Here is a 20,033-nt window from a genome sequence, read left to right on the forward strand (position 1 = left end):
AGACAGAGACAGACATGTTAATGCCTCGTATTTTGGAAGCCAGGGAGGGTGCCCAAGGCAGTCCAAGCAAAAGATTTTTATATGCCTGGAGAATAAAAACAGCCAGTGGAAAGCAAACCCCAAGAGCCAATTGCTTTCCCCATTCTGAGAAGCAACTGCTGCATCAGGCCCCTGGTGCTTGCTGAACCCATGCGGAGTTGGCGGTTGGACTCTGGGAATATTTGTTTTACAAAACTGATCATTTTGCCAGGAAGATGCAAATGTCCTGTAAGAAGGAGATAAAGACCGAGCCCATGAGGTTCCTTCCCACTGTCATGCTTTTTCATCTGCAAATAATGTTAGCCTAACTCCAGTGAAAATTATCAGGGTGTATCTCAACTGGCTGGTGTATTGGGAAAAAAATCACTTTTGTTGTTCCTTGTACAGGAGGTGTTATGAGTCTGAGCACCCTGGCTCCGGTGTGAAAATCACGCCACATTTCAAAAGACAGTTCAACCCCCACAAAGTACTGCAAAATAATAACAAACTCTTGTGGTTTTAGAAGTATGTATCTAATAAATCTGAACATTATCTGTTTAAACGGATGTAAAATGTCTGTCTCTCAAAAGCTGGGTTGTAATTCTGAGGACGCCATGGAAAGAAGAAAAAAAAAATTACTAGCTCTAGTAACAGATGTGAAATTACATTAGATAAATATAATCATTAGTTTCAGTCTCACCCTGGTTAATTTGTTTGTGGAAATGTGCAACCCATTATTCATTAGGTAATTTTTCACACATTGATTAGAAAGCCATGTCGAATTGTGACCCAGCACATTGGGGTTTGCCTATCTCGCAGTGAACTATATCGCTTACAATAGTGGAAATGGGGGACAAAATGTTTATCTCAGGCTGATTTTGTGCCAATAAATAAAGTAAATCAATAGCCAGTGAAGTGTGAACGACATTTCTCGGCTGTATAATGTGGTTTTGGGGGCAATTTGACATGCTACAAGGGGAAACAAGGGTCTCGAACAGAAAGGTAATAAAAGCAAATCATGCTGGTAACTGTTACTGAAGTCCCGTATTTTTCTCTACATGGACAGCTTTAAGATGAGAAAAATAATGCACATAACACTCTAAAACCACTGAGACACTCCCCAGCTTTGTATACATTGGGGATCAAATCCAGATGTGGTAGGGAGAGTGGCAGGTCTCTGGGAAATCAACGTGACCACAGATTGCTCTGCTTTTAGACGTGACCCTGGGCTGCGCTGGCAGTGCTGGTGCTTCCCTGACAACACTCACCTCCACCGGCTTCTTCCCTTTGGTAGCTTCCTCTCTAGGGGTTAAATGCTGAGGCTATAAATAGTTTTGCATCAAATCACAGAAGCAGTATTCCCACATCCCTGTGAGACCACTGCAGAATGGATGCAGCTTGTTTTAAGTGGTGTTTGCTGCCAGCGTGAACCAGTGGAACTTCATCCACTTTGGTGTGCTACACCCATTTACACTAGCAGAGAAGTTGACCCTTCATTACTGTTACTCAACTTTGATATTTTGCCTTTGCAAATTACAGATAAGTAAAAAAGGAAAGGAGAGAGAATTAGACATTTGTGGTTGGTGCTGTCAGCTCTGTCTTTTACACCCCTGCCCAAAATACTCTTTCCAAAAGACGGTTTGGGCAACATAGTTACATGATCAGTGATTTTACACAAGCATCCACTGTGGGGTACCTTTTTTCATCCACGCTGCTTCTTGAATGAACCAAACGTAAATGGGAATGAACCAAAATCTTTTGTGTGTGTGTGCTGGCATTTCTGTAAAAGAGTAGAAGAGAAGTTACAGTGCAGTTCAAGCCAGTCCTCACTGAAATCTCAGAAAATAGTTTCAGGTATCACCATGGTTGGCATTAGGACAAAAAAAGAACACATGGCAAACACAGGGAAAACAGTTCCTTTACCAAACTGTAACATCTCCAAAGCACTCTGTGGTCACACCACCTGCAACGCCCTGCACAGACCATCACAGCATTCACAGCAGTCCATGTAAGGTAAAATACAATAATAAACTCAGTCTGGAGGAAAAGCAGCTTAATAAACTCAGCAAGCCCCAGTTAGGAACCCTTCCCACCCCTGTGCCCATGGCTCTTGGTTGGTCTTGGCTTCCTCCTGTGGAGACCCAAGCAGTCATGCCTGCCCTGCAAGTGGGGACGGCACGGGGGCTGAAGCGACCTGTCACTTATGTCCCAGGTCTAGATGCTGTTTAATAGAGCTGAGATTCTGTCAGCCATTTAATTGAATTTTGGCCAGGGCAAGCAGCCAGCGAGAGGTTGTTCCTGTGTCACTCCAAACAGGGCTCTGTGCTTTCTAGTTCCTCCCTTCCCCAGCACCCCAGTCTCAGGGGTGGAAGGTCTCTGCAGAGCCGGGGCCAAGCTGGCAGAAAAACTGCTGCAGTGTTGAGGTCTGTTCACCCAGCTGCCAAGCAGTTTAAGAGAAGGTGAGTTGTTTAAAGCATCAGGTTGCAGGAGGGAGGCAGGTTGCTCTAGAGAAGCCCTTGGAGTTGGAAAGTGGGCAATTCTGTTTCCTTGGGGGTCCTGGCAGTGATTCACATATGGCACAGTCCCTCTGAGGATGGTTGCACAAGCATCTGCCTGCTGCAGAGGGGCCAGCATAAATGTGTTTGTGTCTATCTAGGAGTCAAGATCCTTCAATCAAATCATACACTCTTCCTGCTGAAATCAGAAAGGACCCAGCTTCTGATGTATTTTAAAATACAAATAAGCAATTAATGTAATAAAAAAATACCAATGCATCTTAATATAATTTAAAATTGGCTATTAATTCTGCCTTTGTGGTTTTCACAAATAAAATTACATTGTCTGAAACAGTTGCTACCTGAAAGTCTGCAAAATAATAGAACAACATGTCTATTAAACTCATAGGAGTCTCTTCTAACACCAAAGGGATGAGAGCAATATATATCTGTCAATCTATAAGGTGCCTCTGCCTGGCAGTTTAAGCCTCAGATGTTTTCTTTAAAATACAGGTTAAAATAACTTGCATTTTTCCACATAATGCAGACTGCATTATGGCAATTAACATTTAATTAACAGCAGGTTTTCCTCGGCAGGTCAGATTGCGAAGGGCTCACTGTTGTTGCCATAGAAAGTGGAAGGCTGGGCTGTTTGGTTTCCAGAAAAGGAACAGCTGTGTTTGAGCCCTGACAGTCTGAAATCATCCTGGGTAGGCTATATTGCTCAAAAGGACAGGGAGAAAAGGAGGCTGTCAGTACCACAGAGACCATCTCAGGCTGCTGGAGAATGTCATCTGCTTTAGAGTCAGTGTGCTGTTGTTAGGGTATTTTTTTAATTGAACTGACAGCAGAGCTTTAGAACTCCTATAAGCACTTAGTAAGCTAATTTAACTGTTTTCCTCTGATATACTTCTTAATTGTGTGAACAGAGCAGTACAATTATTGCTCACAATTTTGCTTTTCATCTTTTATTTTTGCTGCTTCTCTTCTTTTCAGAGTCTTCACTCTTTCTCTTGGTAGCCATTTGGGGCTCATTATAAATATTATCCAAGAATAGATAGATGCACAAATTTCATTAAGAAGTCACGTTACTGCTCTGAATTGAAAGCTGTTACAAGATGGTGCGAATAATATTTGTAAAGGATCTTTAAAAAGGACAGAGATACTGAAATGAAAATAAGATAGATGTGGTGAATCTGTAATAACACAGACTGATATCTCCTGGGGAAAATGAGGGGGAGGAAAACAAAGCAATGTCAAAGAGAACTTGGAAGAGCACGGGGGCTCCCATAAGGTGGTGGAGTTTGCCTTTTCTCTTCAGCAGGCACAAACAAGGTGCCAAATGATAATATCAGTGGAATGCAGTAACAACAACAACCGCCTGTATTTTTCAATAGCATGAATCAAGGCTTTGTGTTGGGGAAGGAGGTTATCTTGGTCTGCTTGCAGGCAGAGCTGCTCCTATAGACCAAGGCAGTCAGAGAGAGAAAAATTCAGACAAAAAAACCCCGTGAATGGTTTTTGTTGTGGTTTTACTCCTCGGTCCTTTCCAGAGAAGAGCAATAGATCAGCTTTCTCTCTTTTGGCGACAGATTTTATCTATCAAAAGTAATCCATCTGTCCTGGGGAACTCATTAATCCCTGCCCGTGTTTGCTACAGAGGCTGGTGAGAAAGAACCATAGTGCAGCAACAGACCTCAGGGAAAGTGTGACCTCAGGAACAATATATATACGTTAATGATACATATTGTATATGCATATTCCTGGCAAAGAGTGTGAATCAGATGACCATTTAGAAAGAGTAGCTTGGTAACTGCTGTGTTGATGCTGTACCTCAGATTATGGAGAAGACTTAAAGAAACACAAGGTACATGAAGAAACTAGTCTGCTGAGGACACAGGCATGAGCAGCAGCTCTAACTTGCTGTGAGTAGCATGTCCAGGCTGTCCTAGTATGGCCCTTCAATGGTGTTAGCTGACACTATGGGATGTGCTGGCCCAGGAAGCCCAAGGCATGTGGCTTAGAAAAACCCATATGAGAAACAGAGAGAAGGAAAGGAAAGAAGCTGGTGCTGTCTGCCTTCACATATTGGTGCCAGGAGCTGCAGTAAGGAGCTCAACCCAATGTATGTGGACCCTTTTGGGCTGCTCCTCCATGGAAGGCTGTTTGGAGCACTGCAGGACTGTGGGTATCCTTCTCTCTGGCCTCAGAGGTGCAACTAAGAGTCAGTTCCTGGGAGCCCTCCAGCTCTTCTCTTCCTACCTGAGGGGTTCTACTTAGTGGAAAATACTTCAAAAAGAAAAGGAGGACCAAAGTGATTTAATACTACCTTCATCTTCACAAATATCCTGTGTCCACATAGCTTGGACTGGGGGCAGTTAGGTGTGGTGGCTTTCTCTGGGTGCCAGTGTGACCGCCTGCAAGGATAGTGCTGTCAAACCACGTAATGAGTACAGCACAGAGAGAAGGAGACAGCAGTTTTATTTAGGTTTGTTACTGGGGGTAACCGAAAGAAGGTGGGAAACTGTTTACTTGGGGAAATCAGTGCAGAGTCAGCAGAGGTGAGGGTTTCTGGAGCCATAGCTCCCCAATGCTCACTTGTGTTAGGCTATTGACTAGTGCAAGAAAAGGAGCCTTGGAAATCTTGCTGTTTGGATGAGGCAAATCACACCAAAATTACCCTCTATGGAAACATCCTGACAAGGAGGAGGAAAGTCACTGAGATTCCCTGATAGCTACATTGCCTAGTGCCTGCCCTCCTCCCAGGGTCAGAGCAGCGTTGTGTCAGTGGCATAGGACTCCAAGACATCCCCAAAATATGTGTTTTGCATGGGGGTGAGCCACTGCAAATAGTGCAAACTGCTTTTGGAGAGGTTGAGCTGCTTCTGAGCTGGCCATGTAGGGCCCAGATGTTGTAAATTGGTTGCCATGCCTTTTCTCCCACCTTTCCATTTTTCTTTTGTTTCACTGTTATTATAAAAAATTGGTAGATGGCTAATATTACAAGTCCACGGCAAAACTACTCATACGTTTAGTGTAAGGACATTTAAATATTTAAAGCAGATGGTTCCCAATGACCTTACATGTCTCCTTTATAAATGTATGTACTGTCTTATAGAACCATCTGCATCCCAATATGCAGCTCATATGTTTCCAAGTGTTTCCTCGTTAACCAGCAGAAAACTTCATCTTCCTTTTGACGTGAGATAAAGGGTCAAGCTCAGTTACCGTCATGCAAATCAGCACAGCAGTTGGGAGCAGCATTTACCCCTGGGCAGTGAGGTGTTGGCGCCTTACACTTTGCTTTCCAGGTGGATCGATAAGGGTAGGATTTGGAGTGTGCTGTTGGGATTCCTCATATGAGCTGAGCCTGGGAAGTCCAACAGGAGAGCAAATAATTTGCAAGAGCATAGCCACCGGGCATATGACAGGGCATACACATCACCTGATGCACCTGCATTGCCTCAGCAAGGCTTTCTGCAAAGCGGTGCAGAGCGATGCATGATTTCCCATCCCCCTGGATCAGCCTTGCTCCTTGCTCTGTTCTGGTACAGAAGAGCAGAGCCAAACTAGTAAAAGCAATTTTCCATTTTCCGAGGGACCCAGGGGAGATGAGCTCTGATCTTGTGCTCGTCTCACACTCCCTTGATTCCCTGGACTGGCAGCCTTCCTGTGCGAGTCTCCACCATGCAGAACTGCTCTGTCATTAGAGCAGTATGGTTGCCTCACTCCTTTCAAAGAAAAATCCTTTAATTTTTAGGACTTGCCCTGTGACTGGCCCTGTGCTACCTGCACTTTTTTTGGTAGGAAATCATCTTAAAGAATTGTTCATGAAACATGTATAAGTGGCAGGTAGATGAGAAGTGGCATGCCTCTAATTTAAATTTCGATTAGAAAAAAATACAGAAATGTATTACATGAGGAACTGCTAAGAGTTGTATGGAATATTGTGTTTTAAGACCTACGGTAGATCTATGTCGGTGCCTGTGAAAGAGAGGATAATTAGTGCCCGTACTCTCAGTCATATCAGACTAAAGGTAATGGGGTGTAAGAAATGGTTCATTAGGCTCTCTCAAGTACTTTTACTGTGTCCATACTATTTATACCAGCAGAAAAAATTCAATGTCTTTAAAATCAAGTCAAAGCATTCGCTTTAGATTCTTCGGTTTAAGAAATAACATTGAGTGATGATCTCTTAAAGTCAAATGGAAAAAAAAATGTACATAAAAAACCCCCTTAAACTGGTTTTATTAGCATTCTGTGTCACTCCAATGCAGACTCCATGCCTATGCAAATCTTGCCTCCTTCATTTGTGCTTCTCTCTGTATGTTTAGCTTGCATGGGGGAAAATTTGTGGACAGAGGAGGCAAGCAGGCAAACACATAGTGTTTATTTTCGAGAAAAACATACATATGGAATATACTTTGCTTTCTGGTCTGAACAAAAGCGCAAACTGTGTGTGGAGAACAGCAACAAATGTGAATAAGGAAATGGAAAGAATGACTGATAAAAAAGGGTTAAAAACCCAAAATATGTGTAGCTTGACTAAGTGGGGAGGACAGGATGGCATGCTACAAATGTTTGAAGGGTACAGCTATCAAATGAGGGTGGGAAAGTTATTTAGGCTGACAAAAGAGATATAAGTAGGAGTAATAGGATGAAGTTAATAAACGAAAAATTTAGGTTAAGATTCAGGAAAAGCTTCCTGACTGCAAAATATATAATACAGCTCTGGAGCAATTTCTCATGGGAAGCAGAGAAGCCCCATCACATGAAGCACTATGCATTTAAAACTAAATTGGAAAAGCATTAGAAAATATAAGGAGAATAAAATATAAGGCACTTTTCTGTGCACTGGAGGCTGGACTGGCTGACTGGGGGCTGCTCCCTCTGCCCTCTATTTCCAGTTTTTTCTGGTTCTTTGCTAACAATATGCCATTTGTACTTTCTAGAAAAGTAACTAGCACAGCAAGGGTAAATTTGGGAGTTAGTCTATTAGCATAAATTACACTATATATCTACAAGATAATAAGGGCATAGCAAAGACACATTGTACTAATACTGCATGCAATTCTGAGTGCACTTTTGAACATACTTCATTTTTTGATTTTTAGTCTTGGGGGTCTTCATTTTGAGAATTTGGCCCTAGGTAAGTGCTCAGCATGTTACCTTTGCAGTCTCTAGCAAGAATTAAATGAGCTGCACTTGACGCTGTACGCTCCACACGTGGAGTGAGAGACACCACTAAAACCAGGTGTGGAGCACCCACAGCTCCCACTGCCTTGAAGGGAGAGTGGTGGTGCTCAGCATCTGAGGCTGGCAGGTCCTTCCCATGGCTCTTGGGTCAGCAGTTTGTTTCGTACAGCACTGTGGAAATGCAAGCCCAGTGGTTTGAGGTTGGCATGGCAGGCAAACATTTCACAAGGATAGAAAGTGCAAGCAGGACCATGGCGGCATATACTTGTATCCTTTGCTTTTGGGCACCAGAATGGGACTGCATAAATCATTCCAGTTCCTCTGGGATAATATGTTTTTCAGTTGACCTATCTAGGGCACAGATTGGCCCAATGGCCATATTGTATAAGGACAGGTAGGACACTCAACTCTTTAACATACAGACAATGAACACCCGCACCCAGAGAGAATACACAATTAAGGCATCCTGATTAATCTGATATCACAGAACAGACATACAAGGGGCATAGTCATATCCTGAAAGAGGTAATTTTCCACCCATGGAAAATATATAGCATGTGCATTTAAGTGTCAATTTAAACTTGAGCTGTTGCCACCTGTTCTAAAATTGCCCTGTGAAAATAAAAGCTTCTAACTGCAAAATATTATTGTGAGGTTTAGTTATACTAGCATCATAAATTGCCTTTGTGTACATTTTAGAAGAGGTGGTGTCTCAGTCTTAGAAGATTATGGTTTCCCTCACACAAAAGAACAACTGTGTCTTGGCTAGTAGTTTAATGTGAAGATGGGAGAATCTCAGAGGCATTTGTCTTTATGAATACACCAAAAAAAAAATAATGGTCAGTAACTCATGACCTCTACCTAGGAAAGTGTTTATGCATAACTTTCAAATCATGGGGAACAGCTCATGTGTTTCAGATAAGTCTGTCCTCCAGAGCTTTCCTGGTGACTGTGATTGTCACAAGCACGTGTAGGCTTTTGTGATGAGGAAGCGCAATGTTTTCCTGCATTTCTCTGGTCTTTCACAGAAAGAATTTTTGTTTACCTTGAGAATTTACATGTACTAAAATCAGCCTCTGCAGTCCTTACAGAGACAGGTAAAATGCTCACAAACCTACTGACTTCAATGTTTGTTGGATTTATCTTTTTCTCCTGCAGTAGAGCTGCAGGACCACACCATAATTACTTTGTGAGCCAAGTGTTGAGCTTTCAGTGCTCCCTATTCTTGCTATTTGCTCCTGGAAGACAGACTGAGAAATGATTCATACGTTTGATACTCATTTAGAAAGCAAGATCATCTCTTTATGCAGAATGCAGAATGAAAGCTGCCCTCATGTGTCCGCATTGAAAAACATTTATCAAATGTATCTGGTGTACACTTGCTTTACCTCAAAACCAGCCAGCATTTGTATTACTTTTTAAAAAATTACCCTCCATATTGTGAAAGTGTTTAGGGGGACCATAATGAGCCTTGATTCTGCTATGCCAGACCCTACACAAAGAGAGAACCGAAAGATGATGTCTGTGTGGAGGAGCTGACAGTGTTCACATGTGAGAGTGCTAAATGACACTTGCACCATGTTTACTGCATGGGTTGAAAACTCTGGGCTCAATCGTGCTGGCACCAGGTTCACCGAAGCAAAGCCAGGTCTTCACTAAGCTGCAAAAGCAGGGGAAATGCTAATTCAGGTGCTGCGCCCTGTGTGGAGGCACAGCACATCTCCCTTCCCAGGAAGCTGTGAGGAGCACGGAGCTCCTGCGACTGTGCACAGCTGCACGTTACAGGTGTCTTCCTCGCCTTGCCATGACTCATTTCGGTAAAGCAAAGTATTTCTGCATGGGAACGCCCTTTGTAGTAAACTTTTGGACCATTTCACAATTTCACACAAGGCAGCTTTGAAAATAAATCACTCTTCATACGCTACTTTGTGGCTTTCTCTAGTTACACTTCCCCCTCCCCCCACCAAAATTCAGGGGAATTCCAGAACATTTTGCAATTAGCTAAGGATTATATTTCCTTATTTTTATTAATTTTATGTAAAGTGGGATTTATCAGTGGAGCATTCATTGACACTGACTTCAATTTATTCTGATGAAACTGACTGACATCTGTGTGTGCTGTTCATCAGTCATAATTTAAACCATTCTTAATTGCATTAAATGTAAATTAAGACATTCAATTTCAGCCATTATTTTTCATAAAATACTGTGAACTGAATTTTAGTGGGTCATGAGATCTTACATTCAAAATAAATAGGGTAAATTTGAAACTTACCATTGATGTTCATATTTCACCCTTTGTCGGCTGTATTTCTTTTGTAGCTTACTAGATTGGAACAATTAATTTTCTTTCTGAAGGGAACATGAATGGCTAAAGATGATGTAGCTGAGTTTTTTAACAAATGACTTTATCATTTCTAGAGCTTGCTTGTTACCACAATGTATTAAATATATTAAGAGAAAATGCAATTAACCTTTCATCTAAACCAAATGACAAATTAAAACAGAAAATGCAAACCGTGCCAGAATCAGCCTTCTGATTTTGAATTCACAAGGCTATGCCACCGGATTTATTTGCCGAGCTTCCTTGAGGAGGTTTTGAGACGTAAAATATGTTTGGCAAATGAGGGCTTGGGTCAGGCAATACTCAAAATAACAGGAGGACATACAAGATGCCTTCCCTGTAAAGAAGGATGGCATTCAGTGAGTGGGTTAAGGGTCTGTCCGGGAGAGGTCATATATCTCAGCTTTGGAAGTTAAGACCAAAGCTTCTCTCTAATCCAGTGGATCCAGCCCCAAATGTCTAGCACAGCGACCAGTAAACCCCCATGGTGAGGAGCTGATTTTTTAAATTGAGTGTGTTTTGCTCCAGATGGAGAGATGGGCTGAATGCTGTAGCTTGATGGAGGGAGCACCCTCGCCAAGCTGGCTTTTCGTTGGAGCACAGCAGCACACGGCTTGTCCCCAGCCTCACGTGGTGACTTTGGCTATGCTCTGCTCACCTCAGGGAAAGCTGTGGCCGCCCCTGGAGCAGCCCTGCCTGGCCCAGCCTGTGCTGGAGGAATCACCCCCAGGGAGAGAGGGCAGCTTGTGGTTGTGGGGCTCACCCTGAAGAAAGGCCAGAAGGCTTGATCCTGGAGTCTGGGCTACTGAGCTGGTTGGCAGGTCGGGGGACTCGGGGAAGGGCTGCAGGCATTCTCTCTGGTTCCTTACTGTGGATTTGGATGGCCAGTTACCCACTTTGTATCACAGGACTGCTAGTCTGGGAGCGGGTGGCATGGCAGTGTAAGTGGGCATCTGCACTGGTTTAAACAAAACAGTATGCCTGTTGTGGAAAGCTTTCCATCTGAGCTTGCCTTGTTGCTTCTCTAGACCATGTGCCCAGAGGGTGCTGGTGTGAAACGGTGCTGAACCCACTCAGCGCCAGTTTTCCTCCCAGTCCACTGACAAGGAAGTCCCTGTTACACATCTAAAGCCCTGGTATGCCCCAGATTGAAGCTCTGTTCTGGGATTCACCCTTACAAGTCATTGAGTTAAGGCTAATCCTGTGGCCACAGCTCTTCAGGACAGGATGCAAAAGTTGCCCAACAAAGGGGAGACCACAGACCTCCCCTTACATGTGTAGTAAAATTTTATATAACTGCTATATATGACATTTACATTCCCATGCCAGTTCAACTGACGGAGAATGATGTGTTGCAGTAAGTCTGGAGATGGGTAGTGATGCAATCATTCTCCCAGTTTCTTGCTATTAATATATGTCTCTTACTCATTTTTAAAGATAGCATAAATGAGAGTACTGAATATAAATGGCTTTTGTAAGTCATTGAGGTCAGTGAAGCATGTCATTGTTTGCAACTTGAATTCTATGAAAGCACTGGCGGGCTGAGAGGCACACTATATATTTTTCTCATAAATAAAAAACACAAACAATATTCAGTATGTTTAATGATAATTATAAAATAATACTGTGTACAATGAGTTTCCAAAGCCAGAACTAGTTGCAAGTGCTTAATAATATGACCTTACAGTGTCATCTTTAGCGTACGTGATGCCTATATGCCAGCAATGTGTAAATTATTTCTCTGGCTGTATGTTAGCAAACATTTGATTATGATTTATTTTGGGGTTCTCTGAAAGATGAAGTAAGTTCTTTAATATTAGCATTACTAATGATTTTAATGAGGCATTAAAATGTTGCAGTATTGTAGGAACATTTTTCTTTTTTAATATTATTTCATTAATAGTTTACATGAGTGTTAATGTTAAATTGATTATGGAACCTGAAAGAGTAATCCACAAAATGTCAAAGTGCCATTAGCACAGTGAAAGAGCCCTCCAAAGGCAGGGATCTGGTAAGAGCTAATGAGATATCTCTGTACTACATAACACTGAAGCAGCTTTTTCTAAAATTAAGACAGAAAATTAGGTTTTAATATCCTTCACTTTGGGACTCTCCAGCCATTTCAGCGACTGAGTGTTCGGCCTCATGCACGCAAAAAGCCAGCTCAGACTCTGGTCCTAAAGACTCCCACAGAATTTGGTCTTATGTATGTGAGCCACAGTTAACAAAAGCCAACTGAAAAAGATTATGAAAATATAAAAAGGTCTTTCATAAAATGTGATGACTGCATTATCCATCTATGGACAGCTCTGCAGAGTGGATTAGCTGTAGGGATTTATGGTTCACGTGCAATAAGTTTACTGTACGTATCGCTCTTCATTTGAACAAGAAAGAGTGCGATGAACACTTCCAGTAAGTTTTACAAAGCAAGTTTTTAGCTAATGGCCTGTTTTCTCACCCCAGAGGGCAGATGTGTTCAGGGGAACATGATAAAATATACTGCGTCAGGAAAGCTAAATGGCAGTAGGGGATAAGGAGGGCTGGGAAAGGATCTGACATACATCTGTGAGCTTTTCCATGGATTCACAAATTTGGGAGTTAGGAATGTCGTTTTGTCCCACAGCAGCTTTGGCTTAAGCAACCATCACTTACGCAGAAGGTGAACCAAGGTCTCACCGACCTTGGCAGCTTTATGGGGGAAAAGTTAATGTGAAGATGAAGCATTCTCAAGCAATTTTATCTCTGTGCTAGGTAAATCCATGCTCTCATGTGCTTCCGTATATGTCGTGAATTTCCAATGAAAGTTTTATTGTGGCTGGGGCAAGTAACATTTACTCTCTGGATCTGATTACTTCTTATATCATAAGGCAAAGTTAAGAGGTGAACCAGGTCATTTTATAGTTTCCCCCAACTCAGTCCCGTGCTATGGAATATATAACAGTATCCAGGAATGGTAATTTGTATAAAAGCATCATGTTCATACCAGAGCAAAAAGTATATTGCCTTTTAAGTATGACCATCAATAAGCATGCCTGCCTGCAGTTTCCCAGCAGCCTGTCAGCTGCTATGATATTCCACATCAACTCTTGACTAGTGGTGTCTAAGCTTTTCTCACAGCAGTTATTTCCAGGATTCCAGTTTCGCCACCAGGACCAGCTTTCTCCTGGCACCTTTCAAAAAGGCATGGACAGAAGTGCAGATATTGGGGGCCCTGGGACTATGGGGACAGCCCCAGAACAAGGCGCCAGAGCAGGGGAGGTGGCCCTCATATCTTCAGCCTGAAGCATGCTGGAAGTGGGTTGGGGCTTTGGCACAGCACAGTACCCTTCGGCGTACTCGAACTGCATCCTAAAAACACTAAGCCCTCTCTCACCATGGCAGCCAGGACTGTGGGGTGTAGAGATTCTTGTGGTCTTTGAGTTCAAGTGGGGAGAAGGAATTCAGACTTTATGGTGTGGGCCTGCCAGATGCTGTCTTCCTTATGGGTGGTGGAGGGAGTAGAGCGCCCAGCTGCAATCTAGATATAGGCAGGGCGCCAACCTGGCAGCTCTGGGTGGTGAATGATTTGACAGCTCCAGGTGCCTCTCTTCAAGGTCTTCCAAACAACCAAAATGCCCAAACAAACCCCAGGCAGCAGCAGGTGCTGGAGGGAAAGCGTGGCCCTTCACAGCCTGAAGTCGTACTGTGCCACCCTCATCCCTCCAAATCGTCTCCCTCTGAGCCAAGGCTCTGGCTGAAGCTGAGCAGAGAGCTCAGCCCCAGGTGGGGTTGGTCTTTCTCTCACTCTCTCGTCCATGTAAGACTCCTGTTGTAGCCTGGTAATGGTAATTAATTACTCCAGCAATACCCTCAGGAAGAGCACTTCTCTGTCACAGATGAGGAAACTGAGGCTCTGTAGCCTATAGCCTGATCCTGCTTGGCTTCTGTCTGTCAAACCCAGTGAAAATACTTTTATGGGCCAAATAAGAGGACTACCAGTCCTCTCCTATAGATCTTTTCCTATAGACAAAATTCATAGAGTACTTATTATTGCTGGAAACGATAGGCCTCAGGGAAAATTACTCTAAACTCCTGTATCACAAAAGTCCATGCCGGATGTTACTCCCTCTACCTTCCTTGACTGATTTTGTAATTCATGTACTAATAATATCTTAATTAAATTTCATAGGTTTTGGTTGGGTTTTTTTCCATAGCAGGAAAACTGGGTTGAAAAGGAGGTTGAATCATTCCCTTTACCATGGCTTGTGTGTGTCCCTTTGGTTGGAAAACTGTCTTAATGTAACTGCCCAGTACATCGACTGAAGTTAGCAAAAATGGTCCTGAGCATGGATCCATGTCCAGAGTGCTCCCAAGTTTCTATTACCTCTTGCTTCTCCGTGGGGCAATGAGCAGCAAAACACATTTTCCAGTAGCCGTGATAACATACCTGGCTGTCAAGAGGCAGAACGAGGAGGCAATGGTCTCTTTCCTTTCCTCTCTCACCTCAGAAATTAGTGATGGCAACCTTAATCATTAAAGCAACAACTTTAAAAGTAGTTAAGTAGTTAATAAACAGATTGCTGTCCAATAATAAGGAGAGGGACGATCAGCTGAGAGAGAGATGGTTCTGGCTTGTAAGCAGAATTCCTTGTTCCTCTCCAAGCCCATGCAGAGCTCTTCTTTTGATTTCACTCAGGAGTTCTGTGCAGAAGTACAATCGGCCCTGTTATACTTTAAAAGGCATGTATTTATTATCCCATTTATTTATATTATCTGAATATTCTACCTTGTATCTAATATGTGGAAATTATGAATCAGCTCAATATGATGTTCTGCGTGCAAGTAGTATGTTCATTCCTGTAAAGACCTGCTTTGTTAAAAATAAGTGATAAGACTAATATGACAACAAACTGCATTGCACTACTCCCTATGCTGTTGATGCAAACCTAATGGCCTCTCTCTGCACTTGTAGGTGGAAGGAATGTCCATTGAGACTAATCGGAGATTTTCCCCATGTAGATATCAGTGGCTTGGCCCTTCATCCATTCCTAACATTGGTGAATAAGGAAAGAGTTAACCTGGAATCCTTTGCCATTTGCAATCTGGTGTGCTGGTTTCCTGCTAGGGAGAGCTCGGGGTGAATTCATTTTCAGCTGAATATGTCATTAAGGAACAGGATTTATTAACGACTTATTAATGCAGACAGAGTCAAACTGAACTCTGGTGCAAATCCTCTGGGATTCAAAGGAAATACACAACTGTGTATGGGGCACATGGTCTATATATGGCTAGTTCCTGCCATCAGATGTGGATATATAGGCAATATTAAGTATTCTGTTTAATGCTGTACACTTATATTCATTACCACTCAGAATAATAAAAACTTCCCATTTTACAGTGACATTTATTTACCGCCGAGCATCAGCCCAGGTGAAAGAACTCACAGTTCACTCCTGTATATAATCTCAGGGTCTGTCATTCACATGTAGAAAACTCAGCTCTCTATTTAGCACAGTGTTGGTGAAAGATAGACATTTACAGGGCCCCTCTGCCCTTGAGCTGTTCCATTAGTGCATGGAAAGCACCTTGCAGCCTGTGACAAGCGCAGCAGATCGGCACTAAATCAAAAATCAGTGCCAGCCAGGGATCTAAGCCACCATGAAGGTCACAGCCATCAGCTGCATGCCATCTCAATCCAAACAAAACACGCTGGATACAGGGGGATTTTCACTACTCACAATAGGAGACAAACACATCATGTTAGAGTTATCCCCTGATAGCAGTGAAATGGGTAACTGACCTTTTAAATACTTTTGAGTATTTAATAAAAGTTTGAAGATGTGGAAAGGAGGTGTTGGTAATTTTTGGGTGCTTTTTATAGTGTAACTGAAACATTGGCCCTATGCCACAGCAACCCAAAATGTTAACAAAGTGTTTCTCTCTCAGCACTGGAAGAGCTCGTACATTTTAAAATGCCCGTGAATTGATTCTTTGTCTTCAGATTTTTTCCTAAATGAATGCTCCCTATTCAAAATAATTTTCTCTTTTGCATGCTAAGAAACTTACCCAAGCATTCTTCAGCAATCGATGAATTTGAAAGAGATTTAAGTGGAGATACAGTTGTGCACAACATCCTTCCTAAAATTGTAACCCACAGCAATGCCAAGAATTGCATACTATAGTGGCAGCACAAAGCTAAGTGAGGGGAAAATAGAAGGATGGGAGATTAAGAAGTTTAGGTAAGGCAGTCAAAGTAGTCTACTGCTAGAGTTGAAAGGACATGAAAAGAGATTGAATGGCACGATCTAACTGACCAAGCCATGTGCCTTCTCTCAGCCAGGCTGCAGGAAGGTAACGAGCTGTCCTGCAGTGCTGTGCACGAACCCCCTGCACTGGTATGGACATGCATGGGCTGATCTTCTCACTGGGGTCTGCACAGGAGGTGCCCGTGTCATACATAACTCCCCATCTTCTCTCCACAGGAAGTGGTGTTGAAAACCATTTCCCTCTACAGAACTCCTCAGGGTCAAGAGGACAGAGAGGGAAGAACAGTGATGGAGAAGAAAAAAGAAATACTTCCTTCCCCTATGGCCACCAGGGGCCGATCTCACTGCTTGGCCCTGAGGTCTGGAGCTTGGAGTGTCCTCTCCTCCCATGGAGGTCTGACAGCAGAGGTGGTAGGTTGACCCACAGTGGACTTGAGCACACAGGTTTCTGTTTGAGGCGCCCTGCCCTTCTGCAAGTTCCCCCTGGGTTCACAGAGAGCTTAGAGAAATTTGGGGATTTGGGAGCTAAATCCTGGCATTATTACACTGATTTTGCCCCTTCTCTGTGGACAAATTTTGGAGTAGATTCCTAAGTGAACTCCAGATGAAAATGTGTTCCCTTTCCTAGGTCTTTTCCCTCAGGCTTTGCTGAAGGGGAGTCCTTCCCGTTCCCCCAGGATAAACTGTGTGCTCTGATGGATAGAATCTTTATTTCCTCAGCTCTACAGTAACTTATGTTCTGCAGCTAAAAGGAAAAAAATACAAATATGCTGCCTGTGGGAGGGCAGGATGGTTTCCCTTCCCTCACTGTCCAAAATTGCAAAGCTTATGTGCAACTGCATGAGAGGTGAATGAGGCCCCCTTGGAAATAAAATGACCAGAAGAGGGAAGGTAGAACTGCTTCTCCTTGGAGATCTCCATCTCCTGCTTTGGGAAGGACCATTCCTGTTAGAAATGTCAAATGTTTAAAACAAAAGGAAATGCTCTGACTGGGAAGTATAGAAATAACATTTATGTAATCTACTTGAACAGATCTTTTGAAGTGTCAAAGTTTATTTTAGTTCTGTTATTCCAGCCTTTGTCAGACTAATTGGCTGTGTCATTAATTATATAGAAAGCTAATCTAAATAAAAGACAAACCAATGCACTGGGTCAGGCTACAGGTTAATCAGTGCCCATCAGTGGATACACTTTCTTAAGAAAAGAGTGTAAGCAGGAGGGCCCATACATAAGTTACTCCGCCTGGACCTTACTTTCGTGGCTTAGTTAGATGTTGAACTGTCATGTTTAAAAACCATCAATGGACCTACCTATCAAAAGACTACCTATTCCTTTCCTGAAACTATTTCAATGTAATTTCCTAAATAAAGATGAAAGGCTTTACAATGTGCGTTTGGGAAAAAAAAAAAGAAAGATTTCTCTTAGAGGAGAATATCTGTAAACATGAATAGCAGGTTTACATTACGTTGCTGCTCTACATGCGCATTTCTCTATTAAAAAACCAAGCACATCCATGTACACGTGGCCGATTCATAGATCATTTTATACAGGTTATGTGCACCTTATTTTTGTGCCAAAATTACACATGCATCACCTGTATACTCGCACGCAGACACACACGAGCTCCGCAGCCTACCGTGCGGTGTTCCTGCTGCCAGGTGCCAGCGGAAGGCAGCGTGTTTGAAAACTAGGTGCTGCGAGGCCGTTGCGAACAGGGGGAAGGAAACCCGACGGATTTTTTTCCCCCGAGCGCGAGAAGTTTCCCGGGATGGCGGAGGACCCCAAACCCTGCCGGGGGAGCGTGCGTTGGGGGCGGCTGCCACCTGGTGGCACCGGGGGACGAGCCCGAAGCCGGGGGACGAGCCGCCGGCCCCCGGGGCAGGTTTTCGGCCGAGACCCAGGGTCAGGATTTTGTCTTCGCTGTGCCAGAGCTTTCTGTAAAACCACACGCATCTCTGAGCGGCGTGATTTGATTGAAATTCTCCTTAATGGCAGTTCAGCAAGCGAGTCTCTCAAGCAAAAGAGGCGCTTGAAAAGGAGCCAGCGTGAAGTGTCCTTTCCTCTTTCCCTTTTCTTTTTCTTGTTAGTTAATAAAGTTTTTGTATTCATCATTCATCGGGAGTCAGCCTGGGAGTGTGCTCTCTTTAAACGCTCTGGCTTTTCACTTAATGCATCCCATCTGTTTCTGAAATAAATTGCAATAATCCGTGTTTAATGTTAATCAATGTATTACTAAATATGCAAATTATATTAAAAGACGTGGTTTGAAAAAGCTTTCATTTGTAAATATGGTAGCTTAAAACAGGAAGCATATCTAAAAGCCATTTAGATACAGTAGCCTAACTCCAACAGTGTGCCTGATTTATAAAGCGGTTTGCAAGTTGATCTTTCTCCCACAAGGGGATATGTAAAACTGTTGCATATCAGATTTTGTTAACATCTGATGGGTTACTGCTAACAGTGTAAAAGCCTAATATTCACAGCCATGTCTCCTATTTAAATTAAAGCAATCTTATCCAGCTTTCTAATTTTTGTGCTCATCCTAACATATGAATTTACATGAAGAGTTTATGAATCACAGTGAAAGCAATTTGAACAAGCTTTTCAATCAGCGCTACATCTTAGTGCCTGATTTAGATAATTCGTTGTCTAAGGGGCTCTTCTGGCCTCTTCCTCTCCTTTTCAGCAGGCCCAGTCTATCAGGCTGGCTGTCCCTGATGGTATGGCCACAGTCTCTCAGCTCCAGCTCACTACTCTGCGGGAGGGTCCTATGCAATGCCCTTGCAATGCAGCACCCGTCATCAATGTGGCTCTGCACCCCAGCTCACAGCAGCCCTACAGCATTGCTTATACTGCTGCATTACACATATAGTAGAGGGTTGTTGGCATTTGTTGCCTTTTTATGGGGCAGTGGAAGTGCATGTGCACAAAGTCTACGGGCAGGACATGACCCTTGCTCCCAGCCTCATGGCCTTGAACACAGGAAAGAAGACACTGGTGAGGAACATTGGAGACAGGATCCAGCTAGGAAGATAAATGCTTAGACATTCTGCAAAGAGAGGTGGCCCTTTTGGGCCAGGTCAGCCACTGCCTCTCTTGTCTCTTTTTTGCTGTTTTTCTATTCAAACTCCTATTACCTTCACTGGACAGACTGCTTGATGAAACCATCTCTTCTCCACGGTGGAGCATCCCTGTCTGAAAGACCTAGGTACCGCAGGCCAGGGCAGGTAGGAAAGGGAGCTGTGACCACCGCAGCAGTTGCTCATGATAAGATAGAGGGGAAGGCCAGGAGGTGCTTTCCTCCATGGCCAGGGCTGCCTTTGTGAGGCAGGGCACTTTGTGAGGTTCCAGCACAGGTCTCATCCTTCCTTGAAAATGGAAACTATCTTTTGAGCTTGTAGTTGTTGCTCAGCTGACAGCCTCTGCTCAGTTTGTGTTTAGTTTGACAACACACTTTTCTTTCTCCATGCTGTGTTATAGAAAATCCTTGATGCTTCAGGGTGTAAGTTAACCTTTAAACATAGTTATTTGAAGGGCAGCTTATCCCTTACCCTGGAGAAGGTCAAGTTGTAACTGCATGCAAGGTAGTTTCTGGTATGTTTTTTCCAGCCCTGTTGCAGCTTCCTATGAAGCAACCAGTAAAATTTACTGAGATATATCAGAGTAGAAGGAGCAGCAAGCCGATTATCAAAAACTCACATGTGTTTGATGAGCATCTCTTGTGTCCTTACATAT

General features: G+C 43.2%; 1 protein-coding gene across 1 annotated transcript in view; it reads left to right on the forward strand.

Moving 5' to 3' along the window:
* OTP (orthopedia homeobox) overlaps positions 1-17,711 on the forward strand; it is a 55,480-nt gene extending 37,769 nt beyond the window's left edge. The window contains exon 2 of the mRNA XM_080373302.1: positions 1-17,711. This exon is cut by the window's left edge and continues 12,307 nt beyond it. The gene's annotated coding sequence lies outside the window, so the exon portion shown is untranslated.
* The last annotated feature ends 2,322 nt before the right edge of the window (positions 17,712-20,033 follow it).

This window comes from Falco punctatus (genome assembly GCF_963210335.1).
Source record: "Falco punctatus genome assembly, chromosome: Z".
In the NCBI taxonomy this organism is placed as follows: Eukaryota; Metazoa; Chordata; class Aves; order Falconiformes; family Falconidae; genus Falco; species Falco punctatus.